The 18,004-nt window shown below is 35.3% G+C and overlaps 1 pseudogene; it reads right to left on the bottom strand.

The window, feature by feature from the left end:
- Window positions 1-3,784: 3,784 nt before the first annotated feature.
- On the bottom strand, window positions 3,785-15,414 carry LOC145089642 (putative ubiquitin-like-specific protease 2B; annotated as a pseudogene).
- Between the last annotated feature and the right edge of the window lie 2,590 nt (window positions 15,415-18,004).

The raw sequence follows: 18,004 nt of genomic DNA, 5'->3' as shown, positions 1-18,004 counted from the left end.
TTGTTCTGGGAATTCTGTTGTAGATTCACCGAAGGATGTAAAGGAATTGGGATTCTGTTGCCGCCTTCAATGTTTGCTCCGGGGAAACACACACTTCGGTGGTGGGTTTAGGCCAGGGAACAAAGAAGGAATGGAGGATGAAAGGGGGAAAGGCAGCAACGATCGCAACAGTCTTCATGGGGGAGTTCAGTGACTATAATCGACGCGTAAAAGGGTGGAGCAACAAGGGGCTGTTGCCTCGAAGTCTCGTCGGAATTGGCCATCACCCCTGTTCACTCACTCGAAAACAACCTCTCACTGGGGTTGTTCTTCGTCTTGATTGCAACAACAAAATTGAACGAAAAGAAGGGTGTTTGGAGCTGGTTTATCTCATCAAAGCTTTGAGTGTGAAGAAGGCGAAATGGGTTCGAGATTTGGGTGATTGATTTGGGTTCTTATTTTGGTTTGCAATTTCGATTTTCATCAGAACAATGGTGGTTTCAAGGTTTGATTGGGGGGGGGGGGAACGATCGTCAAAGGTGGGTGTTGGAGAGAGAGAGAGAGAGAGAGAGGGGGGGGGGGAGAGAGAGAGAGAGAGAGAGAGAGAGTGTTGAGTAAGATTTTATTTTTTATTTTTTTTAATTATTTAAATACCAAAAACAATAAAGAAAATAGAAAAAAGAAATTAAAAAGGGTAAAATCGACTTTTCAAGTTTTTTTGGACCAAAAACAATGAAAAACTTTGATTTTAGACCTTCGGTGCAAGCCAAAAACTTTTTGGACCCCATCCAAAGGTTTTTGCAAACCACAAGGACCAAATTTACAGTTTTGTCCATAAAAAAACGTTCTATAAAACAAAAGAAAAAGCCAAGAAAATAAAAAAAAATAAAAAATATATAAAACATATATATATATATATATATATATATATATATATATATATATATATATATATATATATATATATATATATATATATAACAGAAAAACGAGTATATATGCCTGTAAAAATACTATGTTTTTCAATATTTTTAAAAAATTATTAAAAATTTTAAAAAAACCAAAAAGAAAAAAAAACTAAATAAAAGGATTTTCAATAGACGTTCATCGCACATGATTATTTGTCGAGTCTGTATTACATTCCATAGACGTGCATCATTTGTGAACGTGACACGAACTAGAACTAGCGTTTGACGTTTTTGCCGTTGACGATATAAGTGATATATATATATATATATATATATATATATATATATATATATATATATATATATATATATCACTTATATCGTCAACGGCAAAAACGTCAAACATATATATATATATATATATATATATATATATATATATATATATATATATATATATTACCTTTTGGCATAAGAGCGATGAGTAGAAGAAAGAGAAAAAACATGATCATCGGATGGATTTTCATATCAACTATCTGATTATAGGATTCTAATAGATAAAATGGAGATAAATGAAATGCAATAAATAGACCTCAAGGTTTCACATGAACATATTTGAAGTAAGAAATGCAATTTACATGAATGTGGACATGCGTTTTGTGCCTCTCTCTCTCTCTCTCTCTCTCTATATATATATATATATATATATATATATATATATATATATATATATGGTTGTTGTGTACTTAATTTTAGGTATAGAACCATAAAAAAACTACATAGTTTTAACAAAATACCATCAAATCTTCCTACCATCTTTCTTGCATCATTTATTAGAGCTTATGCTATGTTTTTTGTATATATTTTTATAGAGTTTTATAAGTTAAAATTTACACCCCAAATCGTTTATAAGAATATTTTACCAACTACATGTAGGTTTCCAAAAAAAAAACAAAGTAAAATAAATAGTCACAAAATACCATCAAATCTCTCTACCATCTTTCTGACACAGGTTAATTGTTTTAAGGGTAAAAATAAGAAAAAAAACAAAGTAAAATAAATAGTCACAAAAAACACTTGTTCGACATCCATGTAACAATTGGCAAAAATAGGAACGATCGTACGATACTATATATTGACTTTTAAGAAATATGAATATTTTTATCAAAAATAGCTGAAGGAATTTAACATGTTTTATTAGATAAGTCCTTGTGAAAAATAAAACAAGTTAAAAATGATAATTTCTGTTACGACGTATGACTACGAACCAACCCCGCTCTGTGAAAATTAGCGTATAACGTCATTTGAACGCAAAAAGTTTAATTAACATATTAGCATGTCTCTAGTTGATGAGTAAGTTAATTTATATATAGAACTTGTGCTTAATAGTTGTGAAGGATCTAAATTTGACAAATATACGAACCAAAGTGACGAAGCGTGTTTAATGTTTGTGTTAACCAGTTAAATGTCATAAAATTATATATTGGTCAATAAATTTTATATTTAAATAAATAAAAATATAAAATGAATTATTATAAGAGATAATTAGAATAGATTTAAGTGTTTTTGAATAAAAAGAATAAAACATAAACATTTCAGTTTAAATACACAAAAACTACATTGTTGTTTTATACTAAGAATACATGTATGTATATGTACATATGTATTATTATCTAGTGGATGACTTGTTATGGGTTATGACTTAAAGTGAATTTATGTAAGGAATGTGGTGTCTAAATCAATTAATACAATACAAATGGTTGAGATAAGTGCCAACTTAACTAATAAGTGCTTAATCACCTAAGACATTTTACTAAGAATACTTTTTAATCCCTATTCTAATTTTCGAGATTAACACATTCCCTCTCCATAATTAGAACTTTTAACTAACTAACTAACTAACTAGTAGTTAGTTAGTTAAATAATTCTATATTTAACCAACTGGGAAACCAAGTGGCTAGACAAACATCACATCTCATAAACTTCCATCCCATCACAAGCTAGTCTAGGCTTGTCTCCTTATCTTCTTCACCTCTCTCCTACTTCATAATCTGGAAATATCTCCTTCATTATTCTCTCATTTCACCAGCCAATACTCCAGGGAAAAAGCTCTCAATCTTCATCTAATTTTCAGCCATAAGAACTTCCTTCCAAAGCCATCAAATCGTGAACCTTAAGGGTTGTTGTCCCTTGGTGTTTCAGTCACCATTTCTCCCATCTACACCTTCCTTTTGCTTCATATTTTTACCAAATAATATCCTTGGAAGTTAGTTGTTATTCTACTATAAATTATAGACTCAAAACTGTCACACCCCCAAACCGAATTGGCGGAAACATTCGGGGTGGAGGGCCTCATGTACAGTATCATCACAATCACTACTAGAAAAATAGCCTTTTACGACGCTCATTGCGCGTCGTAAAAGGCTCAGACGACACGCAAATGCGTGTCAAGGAAGGCCCTGTCATAAAGAGAGACGACGCGCATTTATGACGCTCATTTACAACGTGCAATTATGACGCGCGTTTACGACACGTAATGCGTATCAAGGAAGGCTCTGTCATAAAGCAAGACGACACGCATTCGCGTGTCGTAACCTTACGACGCGCGTGTTAATGACACGCAATGCGTATCAAGAAAGCCCCTGTCAAGAAAGACCATGTCATGAATGAAGATGACACACATTTTTGCGTATCATAATTTTAAATGTTTAAAAAAATATATTATTTATATATTTACTTATTTTCAAATTAAATTTGTATTTAATGTTTCATAATAGAAAATAAAATATCATATACAAAAAATAGAATCCATTGCATAAATCTAATCTCATACAATTCTATTTCTTACAATATATAAATTTGCATCTAATCTACTTTGTACATCAAATTCCAACTAAATAAAGTTGCATCTTTCCTTTCATAATTCTTTAAGACTAATGCTCCAAACAGTTGATTATATGGATAAGCAGTTGTACATTGGCCCATCTCACTCAATAATGACTTAGCCAAATTCAACTCCAAGTCTTTACTGCATTTTGCTGATAATGCTGCAAGATTTAAATCAAGTGGCTTCATTTTGCTGATTTTGTTCTTCAAGTATCTATCATCAGTTAAAAATTTAGAATACAATTTCATATGTAAAGACTTCTAGTCTGATGTACATTTAAGTTTTTATATTTGTAATATGGATTGTTATGAAAGTAATTTATTCCATCAAATAAGTAAGATAAACATACTTGACATAAAAGTCAATGATGGTGTCATTGACAAATGTGTCAGGTAGCAGCAAATCAATGTCTCTCTTACTAATGGAAACAACATCAACATCCTCTTTTGGATATATAACTTCTTCAAAAGGCTGGTCAAAGCTGCAAGCGTCCAATGAAATAGAAAATCCAAGAATCGGATAAGAGCAAAACAGTCATATTTATTAATTTAACAAAAGGGCTGTTAAAGTTAACACAAGGATCAAAATTGATATGAAACTTTGCCAAAAGAAATCTTTTTGCACTTACTTGGGAAAATAATTTGTAAAAGGCTTCAGCTTCATCATAAGGTTGTTGTAGGAGATCATACACCAGTCTCTGAATAACCACCCTTTTCAAGGATGCATCAGCAGGTGGAAACCAATCCGCATTTAGCTGAGTCACATATTCACAAACAACAGCTCACTTATATTATTAATTTTTACATAAATGGTCCCTGTCCTTACAAAGTGGACACTTTTTGTGATTTTAAATGGATTAAAATTAATCGGGGCTTGCTCCAAGAAAAGTTCTACATAATGGAGCAAGAATAAACCACAGTCGAATGAATTCGGCTGCTGTGATAACTGCAAAAACAACACAAAATTCAGATTTTAGAATTTAATACAAATTCACAATTTTGCCCTCATATATTTTTCCTTTCCATTTCTCAAATGATTTTGAAACATTATTTATCCAGATGATACCTCAAGTGAAATAAAGCGTAGATTATCGAATCTTGATGATATATCTTCAGATGCCTCCTGCTGCCTCCCTTTCCACTATTCTTTCAGATAGCTAGAATGGCATATTTAAAGGTTTATAATTTAAAAATAAAATAAAATGTTTATATAATAAAAAAATGTTACCTTTGCATAAGACCTTTCAAGCCAGTATGACTACCTCTAATAGGATCCATATGTAGAACACATGGCACTTTAATCAACTCAGTTACATCTTCTTCATTTATAAACCAGATTATAACATTAGAAAAAAGTGATAACCATGCCTGATAAAATACTTGAAGATGTCAAAGAGAAATGACATATATACCCTTGTATTTCGCAACTTCCCCAAGATGACACATCACAATAAGACTCCAATGATAGCTGTCAAACAACAGAAATAATTGTCAACTGTTCAAATGAAATGTCTAGAAAGCAAACTGTTTTCCAACTTACTTGTAATTTATAGGAATAAAGACAAAATCTTTCTCAAAAAGATTAACTTTTCGTGTCCACTTTCTTACGCGTTGAAAAACTGTTTTCCCTTCAAGTGCATCTAGAGGTTCTTTTTCTGGTTCAGCTAGCTTCCGGAAGAAAAAACTATTGAAAAAATGAAACCTCTGTCTCTCTTCAGGCCTGATTTTGTTCTTCAAGTATCTGTCATCAGTTAGAAAGTTAGAATAAAATTTCATATGTAATGACTTCTAGTTTGATCTACATTTAAGTTTTTATATTTGTAATATGGATTGTTATGAAAGTAATTCATTCCATCATATAAGTAAGATAAACATACTTGACATAAAAGTCAATGATAATGTCATTGACAAATGTGTCTGGTAGCAGCAAATCAACGTCTCTTACTAATGGAAACAACATCAACATCCCCTTTTGGATATATAACTTCTTCAAAAGGCTGGTCAAAGCTGCAAGCATCCAATGAAATATAAAATCCAAGAATCGGATAAGGGCAAAACAGTCATATTTATTAATTTAACAAATGGGCTGTTAAAGTTAACACAAGGATCAAAATTCATATGAAACTTTGCCAAAAGAAATCTTTTTGCACTTACTTGGGAAAATACTTTGTAAAAGGTGCTTTGATTTGTCCAAGAACAGTGTCCCTGCAACAATAATCCCATATGAATATACCAAGTTACTTAATTAAGATTCAAATAAATGACTTATTTAATAAAATAAAGATCAAGATTGATGATAATTCGAAGGATAAAAACAGAAAATTCAAAGATGTTGCCAAAAAACTCAATCTAACTCAAGCATACTGGTCCATAAAGTTTTGTATGCAACATTTAAAGTTGTGATTGCTTCTTGTTTCCCAAACCAGTTAGTCCCCATGATTGCAAACTTCAATTCAGCACCTGAATTACATAAAATAGATGTATAATTATTCTTTAATTGAAAAATGGAGAGGTAAAACAATATGAGAACATTTTCACAAAAAAATAATGATTATCTAACCTGAAGTGCATTCAACATTTTCAGGCTGTACTGTATCTTCAGTAAGTACATGAATGGTCACCATTGCCATCTCAACCTGCATAAAATTCAAGGTACAATAATTCAAAACCCTAAAGAATAAGGAGATACATAATGTTAAAAGCTCATTGTGGGCTTACCAGCTCATACCAATGATATTTGATATGAACTAAATCCTAAACATCCCACTGCAATTTCAAGATTTTGTCATCTCCATCTAGAGTTGAACCTGAACCCTCTATTTTGATGCAACTGCTGGTGAAAGTTAAAACACAATCTGTACAATAACTATCACCATACACCATATGATCAGGATAGAAGATGACTGATAAATCTTTGGTGTCCTGTAATCATTAAAAAAGAATACTAAAAGTGCAAGAGAATCCACAATTGAAACATCAATCAATAGAGTGCTCACCATTTCCAACTCATCTGTGCAATGATCTGAAGGTGATCCGAAGAAAACACTTGACAGAGAAGAATTTTAACAATTCAATGAATAAATCAAGGTTCAGTAAACCAGTAACATATGGACCCAAAAGATTGTCATGGTTGAAGATACTTTCAAGTCAAAAGATACAACAATTACCATCATCTTCAGCAATACCACAAGAAGTTGACTGCTACTAACTCACTTACAACTTACAACTTAGAAGATACTTTCGTTGTCTTGTCCCTCTTCTTCTTTTTTCTTCTCATCTGATTATCTTTTTTCCAATAAGTTAAGAGAGAGGCAATCAGACTTTATTATAGTCTGTCTATGAGATTAAGATGTTTTTCAGATAAAATGAAAACTTAATGAACAAGAAAGCTAAGTACTACTAACTCACTTACAACTTAGAAGAAGAAATCAATACTCAGGAAGGAACAGATAACAAAACTTACTCAAAGAATTGATTAAACACTCAAATCAACAAAGCAAAAGCCCTAATGATTTGCTAGAGATTCACCCAAAGGTTCCAAGACCAGAACTAGAACTTGACAAAATATAACACTCCTTCCATCTACTACTCCTTTATATGCATTTTAAAGAAAATACCTAAAATGCCCCTCCATTAATAAGATGTTATTTATTTTCCTGTACTACCCTTTTCTATAATTGGATGTGTAGCAGTAATTAGCACGTTTATTTGTCCAATGTTTGGCCCAATTAGACTTTAGACATCTATTTAGTGCTTATTGAAAAAAAATATGCCTTAGGGTGAATATTAAGGGTTTTGGATATGAGGAGGAATTCTAAGGTTACTTATATACAAGGGAAGCAGGTTGTTGTTCAAATCAAAGTTACAACAATTGAGAAACAGTATCAGCTTGTTGTTCAAATCAAAGGAATTATTGGCAGGATACAAGTCCTTACAACTGGATTCTTAGTTCCAAATCCCAATTGCACAAGAACAAAGGTATCAGATTCATCAGAAAGCTAAAAATTGGGTATCGTATCTTCATGAATGGAAAACAGAATGCACAGACAGACAGCTGAAAAACCCTAATCGCACTAAGTAGCTTGATTCTGTAACTAATCGCATCGAGAGTGTTTATACTAAAACGATACTCGATAACAAATTAAACCCTAGCTTTCCTCCATTACAGAAACAAATCAACAACAGAACTAAAACTGGATGTAAGCTCATGATGTAGCGAAGCGTACCTTTAGTACTTGAAGATTTATGCGATTTGTGCTTCCTATCGGAGTCTCTCTCTTTTCTTATCACTCTTTGTTTATGAACTTCTACACCTTTTGTTCTTCCCTTCGTCTACATAACACGTGTATCCTCATCAATTCGTATTGAAAATTGTATAAACAGAGAAATATTGGTAACGAAGAGAAAGAACAAAAACCTTCCGAAGAGGACTCAGCCGGAGACCTCTTCTTTTTTGACTTACGATCGCTACCCATGTGGTTCTTGTCCAAAATCAAACAGTTTTGAAGTGTTCTTTTGTCAGGGCTTGAACTCCAGCACCCGCATGAATTATGGCATGCGATTGAAAACCAGGCTCGATGACCCGCTGACCTTTGCCCATGGAATTGAAGGGGTGAGAGAAAAAGAAATTGGGATCAAAAAAGAAAACAAAAATTTGACTTATTCATCTTCATTTATTATCATATTGATGGGAGGAGAGGATTACAATTACAGAAATCTAAACATGGAATAACATATACCTAATTAGAATCACCCCCTCGACAAAAAGAAAAAAAAAGGCGATGAGGGCATTAGATGGAGTGTCGACATGGGTAAATGTTGATTCAAGCCCTAGAAATCGCTCCAAAGGGGTCGACAATGGGATGGGAAACGATTTTCAATGTAAGATGGAGGACTAAAATATGTTCGATTGCTTCGATTTAGGCGTGAGATGCGGTAATTTCCCCTGTGTTCATGTTCAGCTGCCACTGCCCTGGGCTAAAAAAATTAATATATGATTAATTTTGGTCCAATTAAACTATAGCAACCGAAGCAAGAAGATATGGTATCTATGATTAGGGTTTGTAGAGAGAAGGGAAGAAGAGAATGAAGGGAGATCTTGAAGCGGGGTATTTAAAAATTTTAGAATTTTAAGAGGATTTGATTTCCCCCTTGAACGCGCGTTTTGAGTGAAAAATTATAAAGCGACACTCACAGTGGACGCACACTTTAAATAAGCGCCCTCCGTGTTTGTATTTTTTTTTGTCGGACAACAATTTTAGGGCACGCAAAAAATGCGCGTCCTACATTCTTTAAATTTCTAAAGATCTGACATTATTTGTAGGGCACGCCCTTTTGCGTATCATTAATCAGTGCGTGTCGTAAAAAGCGCGTCATTAAAGGTCTGTTTTCTAGTAGTGAATGCACAATAGTAAAACAAGCAACAACATCCATTGCATTAATAATATAGTTAAATAGATGTTATTCTTTGTAAAGTGTAAATGACACAAAAAATGTATAATCAAAATAAAGACGTGTCTAGAATCCGCTTCGTATTCTCAAAAGCTGAACGAGTGTACTTGTCTACTGATTCCCTGAGAATACAAGTTATTTTGAAAGAGAGTGTCAACATATAAATGTTGGTGAGTTCATAAGTATTTAGCGTCGTTTGTTTGCATTCGTATAGTGTAAATGTTTGTATTAGTATCGTGAAAATGTTTGTATTTGTATCATGTTAATGTTTGTATTAGTATTGTGAAAATGTTTGTATTTGTATAGTGAAAATGTTTGTATACTTCCCAGAAAATCCTATATTTTCTCCTTTTATATGAAATGTAGTCTTCTACCTAAGACCCGACTGTTTGTATGTTTGTTCTCTTGTAAAATGTATTGTTTGTACTTGAAATAGTATGAAATGTCTGTTTGTACTTCATAACTGTATAAAAGTATGTTTTCCATATTTGTGGCTATCTTTTATTCAGAAAAATAGTATGTAGTCCTTTTGTGAGAATATCACTAAATAAAGACATGAAAAAATGAATATGAGTAGTTGTATTAAGTTAAAAATACTCTACTGATAGTTTTACTGCCTTGTAAATGAGTTGGTTAATTAAGGTTAAAATTTGATAGTGGCTATAACCATACTTGATCGACCTAGTGTTAAACACGAAGCTCTTCGAACGCCAAAAGTGATATGACATTTCTCACCCGTAGACCTACATGTCCCACTGTAGCTAGCAGCAAGGTATAGGATGGTCAATCCCGTATAGATCTATATACAAACTCACGCTCTCCCTCTAGGAGACTCTGGTTGCAAAACGTGACACAACAAATGTATTGCTGTGCCATGAAGTAGTATCTCACATTTTAGTTATCATGTACATGTATAGTGTGTATGTTCCTTCTGTTCCTTGTGAAAATATGTGTTCCTTTTGTAAATGTATATGTTCCTTTTGTAAATGTATATGTTTAATGTTCCTTCTTGTTCTTGTGTATGTATATTTATGTATGTTCTCTAAACTATACATAATATAGTTTACATAGTATGTTTGTTTTGTAACCGACTTGTAGAAAAGACCCAATTGCTCAGCATGTACAATTGAGTTAAGTATAACTTTAAAAATGAGATTTATTATTCATAAATGTATTTAGCATGTTTAATCATAAGTTAACCCACAGTCGGACTAGTGAATCCTACCTTAAGCCCACAACCAAACAAGGAACAATAGTCAAGGTTGGTAACAATAGTCCTAAGTCCATTAAAGCATACTTATACAGAAATATATAAATGAATACGGTTTTGAAAGTAAAAGAGTTTGAAATTAGTTAGAAAGGGGTTTTGAAAATGATGTTTAGCAATGTCTGAAAAGTGGTACAGTTCCTTTGTTTGCAAGTGTTCAAATGTAGATAATAACACAATTATATTGTGTTTCAACTTGCATCCCCCCTAGAAAGCATTTAAAATATGTAAAAGGTTGATTGTAGGGGTATGAACTCATCTGCAGTGAGTGACTCGAAAGAAAGATCGATATAGGATGCTTGGTATCACTAGTGAGGTCCCGAGCACAAATGTATCTTGTTTAGCATATGATAACATATATATATATATATCTATATATATATATATATATCTATATATATATATGTGTGTGTGTGTGTGTACAATTAGTGCCTTTAACAACGAACATGTAAAGGAAATAGCCTTAGGAAGTAGGAAACATTTACAAAGAAGTGTTAGAATCGAAAATGGAAGGCTGATGAGGTGTTCACAGTCACTTGAAGTGTTAACGACCTAAGAACACTTGATGTGCTCATGGACCAAATGATGAAGGTTTAAAGGGTTCATGAACAATATGAAGGGTTCACAGCCTAAGAAGATCTTGAAGATCTTGAAGCAAAGTGATGAATCAAGAGGTGGAAAAAAAGGCTTTAAAGTAACAACAAGAAGAGGGATGAGTTTCTGACACTTTTAAGGCCTTAGAAGAGATCACAGTTGATGATAGTTGAGAGAGAAATGAGAGAGTTCACGGCTGGAAGAGAGAAAGTGATGAGAAATATGAGTAAAACTCATATATATGTCATGAGTTCACGGACGTGAACATGGTTTGTGGCCGTGAACCTCCTTCGATGAGGTTCCTGACTCAAATGCAGTCCATTGATCTCAAGCTAACACTTCCTAACACACAACCCTTAAGTGTATAAGGCTTAGAAACTCATAGAATAACCTTTAACATAGTAAAAGATAACATAAACAAGTCTGAGATTTTTGTTGATTTGATTGACTTACAGGATAGAATTTTCGGGTTGTCACATCACCCCTCTGTTAAAGGGAATTTAGTCCTAAAATTAAGACTAATAAATACACATAGACTAAAGGAAAAGATGAGGATACTTAAGTTTCATTTGATCTTACCACTCCCAAGTGAATTCAGGTCCCTGCTTTGCATTCCAGTGGACCTTCACTATAGGAATACGGATTTGTTTGGTTCGCTTGACTTCCCGATCCATGACCTCTACGGGTTCTTCCACGAAGTGGAAGTTCTTCTTTAGTTCGATTTTGTCGAGAGGTATAACAAGTGTCTCATTAGACAGACACTTCTTTAGGTTCGATACATGGAAAGTATGGTGTACATTGCTATGTTCTTGAGGTAGATGAAGTGTGTAAGCTACTGGGCCGATTCTATCAAGAATTTCAAAAGGCCCAATGTACATTGGATTCAGTTTATGATGCTTTCCGAAACGTATCATGCCTTACAAGGTGAGACTTTTAATAGAACAAAGTCACCGACCTGGAATTCCAAGGGTTCTCGTCGTTTATCCGCGTAGCTTTTCCATCGATCTCGCGAGGCTTTCAGTCGCTCGCGAATTTGAATAATCTTTTCTATCGCCTCTCGGATGATTTCTGGACCTGTGAGAGTGTTGTCAGGGACTTTCCCTTTATCTAACTGAGTGTCACCCACATCAGCCCAGAACAGAGGGGATCTGCACTTCCGGCCTTAGAGGGCTTCAAATGGAGAAGTCTTTATGCTTGTGTGATAACTGTTATAGTAAGAGAACTCAACAAGGGGTAAATGAGTATCCCATGCCTTCCTAAAATCAATCACACAAGCTTGCAACTATCTTCTAGAGTTTGAATAGTCCTCTCACTTTTTCCGTCAGTATGTCGATGGTAGGTTGTTCTTATATCCAGTCTAGTTCCTAGTTCCTTCTGTAATGATTGCCAGAACCTCGAGGTGAATCTACTATCTCTATCCAAGATAATAGATATGGGTACACCGTGCAGTCGTACGATCTCTCTAATGTAGGTTCAGGTCAGCTTTTCCATCTTGTCAGTTTCCTTGATAGGTAGGAAGTTTGTAGACTTGGTTAACCGGTCAACGATCACTCAAATGGTATCGAGACCACCCGTTGTCTTAGGAAACTTGGTTAAGAAGTCCATGGTAATCCGATCCTACTTTCACTCAGGTATCTCTGGTTGTTGTAGCAAACCTGAGGGTTTCTAGTATTCGACCTTAACCTTGGCGCAAGTAAGGCACTTGCCCTCGAAGGTAGCAATTTCTGCTTTCATGTTAGGCCACCGGTATAACTTTTTGAGATCCAAATACATCTTATCCAAACCTGGGTGAACAGAGTATTGAGTCTTGTGTGCTTCGTTCATAACCATGTCTCTGAACCCAACGAATTTCGATGTCCAGATCTGGTCCATGAGCTATAGAACTTCGCTACCCTTGACTTCTAGATTCTTGTCCATTCCTCTTAGGGTTTCACCTGCCACATTTTCAGGTTTCAAGGCTTCCTGTTGAGCCTCCTTAATATGTGTGGAAAGATGTAAATGGATTGTCATCGTCAGATATTTGACTCTACGACCTGAGTACTCTTTCCAACTTAGGGCGTTAGCTACCACATTGGCTTTATCGGGATGATAACAAATTTTGCATTCGCAGTCATTTAGTAGTTCGACCCACCATCGTTCTATCATATTGAGCACCTTCTGATCGAATATATGTTGAAGGGTTTTGTGATTGGTAAAGATAGTGCTTTTTGTACCATATAGATAGTGTCTCTAGATCTTCAGAGAAAATACCACTGCTCCTAACTCAAGATCATGTGTAGTGTAGTTAACTTCGTGTGTCTTCAGCTGTCTCGAGGAATATGTGATGACCTTTCCTCGTTCCATCAGAACACAACCAAGCCCTAGGTTGGATGCGTCCCAATACACTATGAAATCCTCTATCCCTTCTGGGAGGGATAATATAGGTTCGCTACATAGGGCTTGTTTGAGCGTTTGGAACACGTTCTCTTATTTTCTTTCCCAGCTAAAAGTCACACCCTTCTGAGTCAGGGTGGTATGTGGATTGGATATCTTTGAGAAGTTTTGAATGAACCTACGATAGTAGCCAACGAGACCTAGAAATTGATGAATCTCTGTAGGCATTGTTGGTGCTGACCAGTTCTCGATTGCCTTAATTTTGGAAGGATCCACATGAATTCCCTCTTTGCTCACCACGTGACCCAGGAATTTGACTCTTCCAATCTAAAATCCGCACTTAGAGAACTTCGCATATAGCTTCTCTACTCGTAGGGTTTCCAAGATCTAACGTAGATGTTGACTATGTTCTTTCTCGCTACGGGAATAGATAAGAATATCATCGATGAATACAATCACAAACTTATCTAAGTAAGTACGGCACACCCTGTTCATTAAATCCATGAACACTGCAGACACATTTGTTAATCCGAAGGGCATCACTACGAACTCGTAGTGACCGTAACGAGTCTGGAAGGCTGTTTTGGGAACTTCTTCATCTAGAACTCGTAACTGATGGTACCTGGATCTTAGATCAATCTTTGAGAAGTAGCTCGATCCATGCAGTTGGTCGAGTAGGTCGTCGATGCGCGGTAGAGGATATCGGTTCTTAACGGTTAATTTTTTTAGCTCGCGATAATCGATGCACATACAGAACGATCCATCTTTCTTCTTCACGAACAAGACTGGGGCTCCCCAGGGTGAGAAGCTTGGTCTAATGAATACTTTTCTTAGCAGTTCGTTCGGTTGACTGGATAGTTCTTGCATCTCGAATGGTGTTAGACGATAAGGTGATTTGGCTACAGGGGTAGCTCCAGGGATTAAGTTGATTCTGAACTCGACTTGGTGTTGCGGCGGTACTCTTCAAAGATCTTCAGGAAAGACGTTGGGAAAGTCTCAGACATCTGGATGTTCTTCATGTCTTTCACCTCTTTATTCGTATCTACAACATGAGCTAAGAATGCGCGGTACTCCTTTCTCAAGTACTTCTGGGCTTGAATACATGAAATGATTTGAAGGTTTGCGCCTGGTTTGTCGCCGTAAATTATTAGGGTTTCACTACTCGGTAGATTTAGATAGATAGCTTTCTCGTAACAAAGAATATAAGCATGATGGAGACTCAACCAATCCATGTCGACGATGATGTTGAAACTCTTTATCGTGACCGACATAAGATCGATTGAAAACAAATAGTTATCTAGAGTGAGGTTACAACCTATGTAAATCTCGTTAGATCTCTCTCTTCTTATTCTCCGTGGGGAACATACTTGGATATAGAGCCACCAGATCGCTGAACCTAGTTATATAGGCTACTATATCGGAACCTTTCATCTTAAGGCCCCATAGCTCTTGCTCAAGCTTCTGAACTTCGCCCCTCGGGCAGTACTCCGCTGACATAAGGTCTTTCAGTGTATCCCAGCCCATCTCATTAGCCACAACCAAAGTGAGTGACTTGACATGGCCATTCTACCATGTTAGGGCTCTATCAGAGAAAGTGCAAGCAACAAATTTTACTTTGCTTCTTTTCGGGCAGGAGCAGATCTCGAAGATCGACTTGGTCTTCTCAATCCATTGTGACACCGAAATGATTCCCCTGGATCCATTAAAATCTTGGGGTTTGTAGTTGGTGAAGTCTTTGTAGGTGCACTCCCTCGGACTTACATGACTATCACCTTGGGTAGAGTTAACACCCATTCCACCTCCGCTATTTCCACCAGAGTTTATTTGCGTCATGGCTGCGGTTACAGCCACAGTCACTGCAGCTTGGAACATTACCGCATCGAGCTGCAGTGGAGGTGGAGGCGGTGGGGTTGGAGTTATTATAGGATTTCTATTAGGATGTTTGCGAGGCGGCATCTTTTAGCTATAAGTTTAAAGATGAAATGGTGTTAAGACTTTGATAGAGTTACTCAGTTGAACAATATTGAACCAGAATAGATTTGGTAGTGATGATCTTTATAGGAAACAAGATGTCTGTCATTACAGGTGGTATATTGATACATAGAGTTTGGAAAATATGACCATGGAGTAGGTCTACAACATACCAAAAGAGAGAAAAATTGACAACATAGAGATCTAGTGAACTAGTACTTGCTAGACAGGAATATTTGCATGAAAGAGTGCTACTTAGAGCATATACAAAGGCTATTCCTTAAACCAAAAGAAAAGGATGAGTAGAGTGTCCTCTACTTGCAACGGGAATCGTTTAGATGATCCTTCTATTCCGCCAACTGACGCTCCATTTTGAGCATACGCCTTTGAAACATTGTCTGGCGCACTTGAAGTTCTCTGACTTTAGCTTGAGTTGCATCTAGCTCTCACTGCAGAGCCTCATTGTGATGAATGTCTCTTCCATGAGCTGATTCTAACTGATGGATATGAATCGTATTGACTCTAGCATTCACATCTAACTTCACAGTTCGGTGAATGGCTGCCCTTCCTTGCTCTTCATTGCGAGCAACTTGGCGAACCAAGATTGGAAGAACTCTATTTACTGAGCCTCCATCGCCCAGGTTGTAGAAGCTACGGTCTTCATTATACAGAGGGGGTTGACCCTGTTCATGACTCCACCTATTCAGATTCACTGCCCACAGAGGTGTTGGGCCTTGAAACTCCTGACGAGGGTCAGGATTTGGGATCGGAGCCACTAAGGGTAGTTTATTGACTTCGGGCTCTAAGTCAGAATCATCTTGCATTTCCTCCTCAAATTCTTTTTCCGGTTCAGCCTCTAGCCAACCTCCATTCCCTTGGTTAGGGAAGTACGGATCTCCAGGATGATGAAATCCATCCATGATATCTACACGAGAATAGGGGTAAAAGAGACAATTAATAGACATATATCATATTAATACTTATAGGGGTGATCCTCATTAGTTACTTCTATAATCACATAGTGCATACCAATTATATATAATTGGAGATAGAATAGACCTTTGAATAAATGACCCAATTCTAAGTCCACAACCAAACAAGGAACAGGAAGTAAAGCGATATTTACAGATTTTGAGTCTATAGAATCTGTAATTGTATATAACCTTAGCGTATCCATATAATAAGTATAGACCTACTAATAAGGGTATTTAGTTTTCACATAGGTTAATTATAGTACCACAAAATACTCCTATAGTATCTTAATGTTTGTTTTATGTTCTAATGTTTCTTTGTAGATAGAGTTGGTAAGGTTTTAGACTTGTTGCAACATCACAACCATTCCTAGGCATATGCTAATCACTTATCGGATGGACATAGTTGATCAGGCTATGTGAATCCCAGACCTAATTATATATCCCCAAGCCTACTTGTGCTGTTCAACAATCACAATACTTTTGTTCTAATCTAATATGATACTGATCTTAGTATGAATGCATGTATGTATACTTTTAGTATAATACTTGTTATATTTTAAAAGTATAACTCTTGGTCAGAGTGTTTTAATCCATTTGTATTTATAGTTGTATATCTTTTATGGGTTAATATACTTAGTTCAATATAAAAAATGCTCTGATACCAATTTGTCACACCCCCAAACCGAATTGGCGGAACCATTCGGGGGTGGAGGACGTCATGTATAGTATCGTAAAAATGCATAATAGAAAAATAAGCAACAACATCCATTGAACTAACAATATAGTTAAATACATGTGTCTTCTTTTGTAAATGTATACGTTCCTTTTGTAAATGTATATGTTTAGTGTTCCTTCTTGTTCTTGTGTATGTATATTTATGCATGTTCTCTAAATTATACCTATTATAGTTTACATAGTATGTTTGTTTTGTAACTGACTTGTAGAAAAGACTCAATTGCTCAACATGTGCAATTGAGTTAAATATAACTTTGAAAATGAGAATTAATATTCATATATGTATTTAGCATGTATAATAATAAGTTAATCGATTGTCGGACTAGTGAATCCTACCCTAAGCCCACAACCAAACAAGGAACAGGAGTCAAGGTCATTAACAATAGTCCTAAGTCCATTAAAGCATACTTATACACAAATATATAAATGAATATGTTTTTGAAAGTAAAAGAGTGTGAAAGTAGTTTGAAAAGGGTTTTGAAAATGATGTTAAGCAATGTTTGAAAAGTGGTACACTTCCTTTGTTTGCAAGTGTTCAAATGTAGATAATAACACAATTCTATTATGTTTCAACTTGTATCCCCCCACACCTAGAAAGAATTTAAAATATGTAAAAGGTTGATTGTAGGGGTATGAACTCACCTGCAGTAAGTGACTTGTATGAAAGATTGATATATGATGCTTGGTATCACAAGTGAAGCCCCAAGCACAAATGGATCCTATTTAGCATATGATAGCATATATATATATATATATATATATATATATATATATATATATATATATATATATATATACAATAAGTGTCTTTAATAGCTAACATGTAAAGGAAACAGCCTTAGGAAGTAGGAAACACTTACAAAGAA

This window comes from Lactuca serriola, chromosome 2 (genome assembly GCF_051521515.1).
Source record: "Lactuca serriola cultivar US96UC23 chromosome 2, Lser_US96UC23_V15, whole genome shotgun sequence".
Classification (NCBI taxonomy): Eukaryota; Viridiplantae; Streptophyta; class Magnoliopsida; order Asterales; family Asteraceae; genus Lactuca; species Lactuca serriola.
The sequence above is the reverse complement of the archived record's forward strand: the minus strand, read 5'-3'. Positions and strand labels throughout refer to the sequence as shown.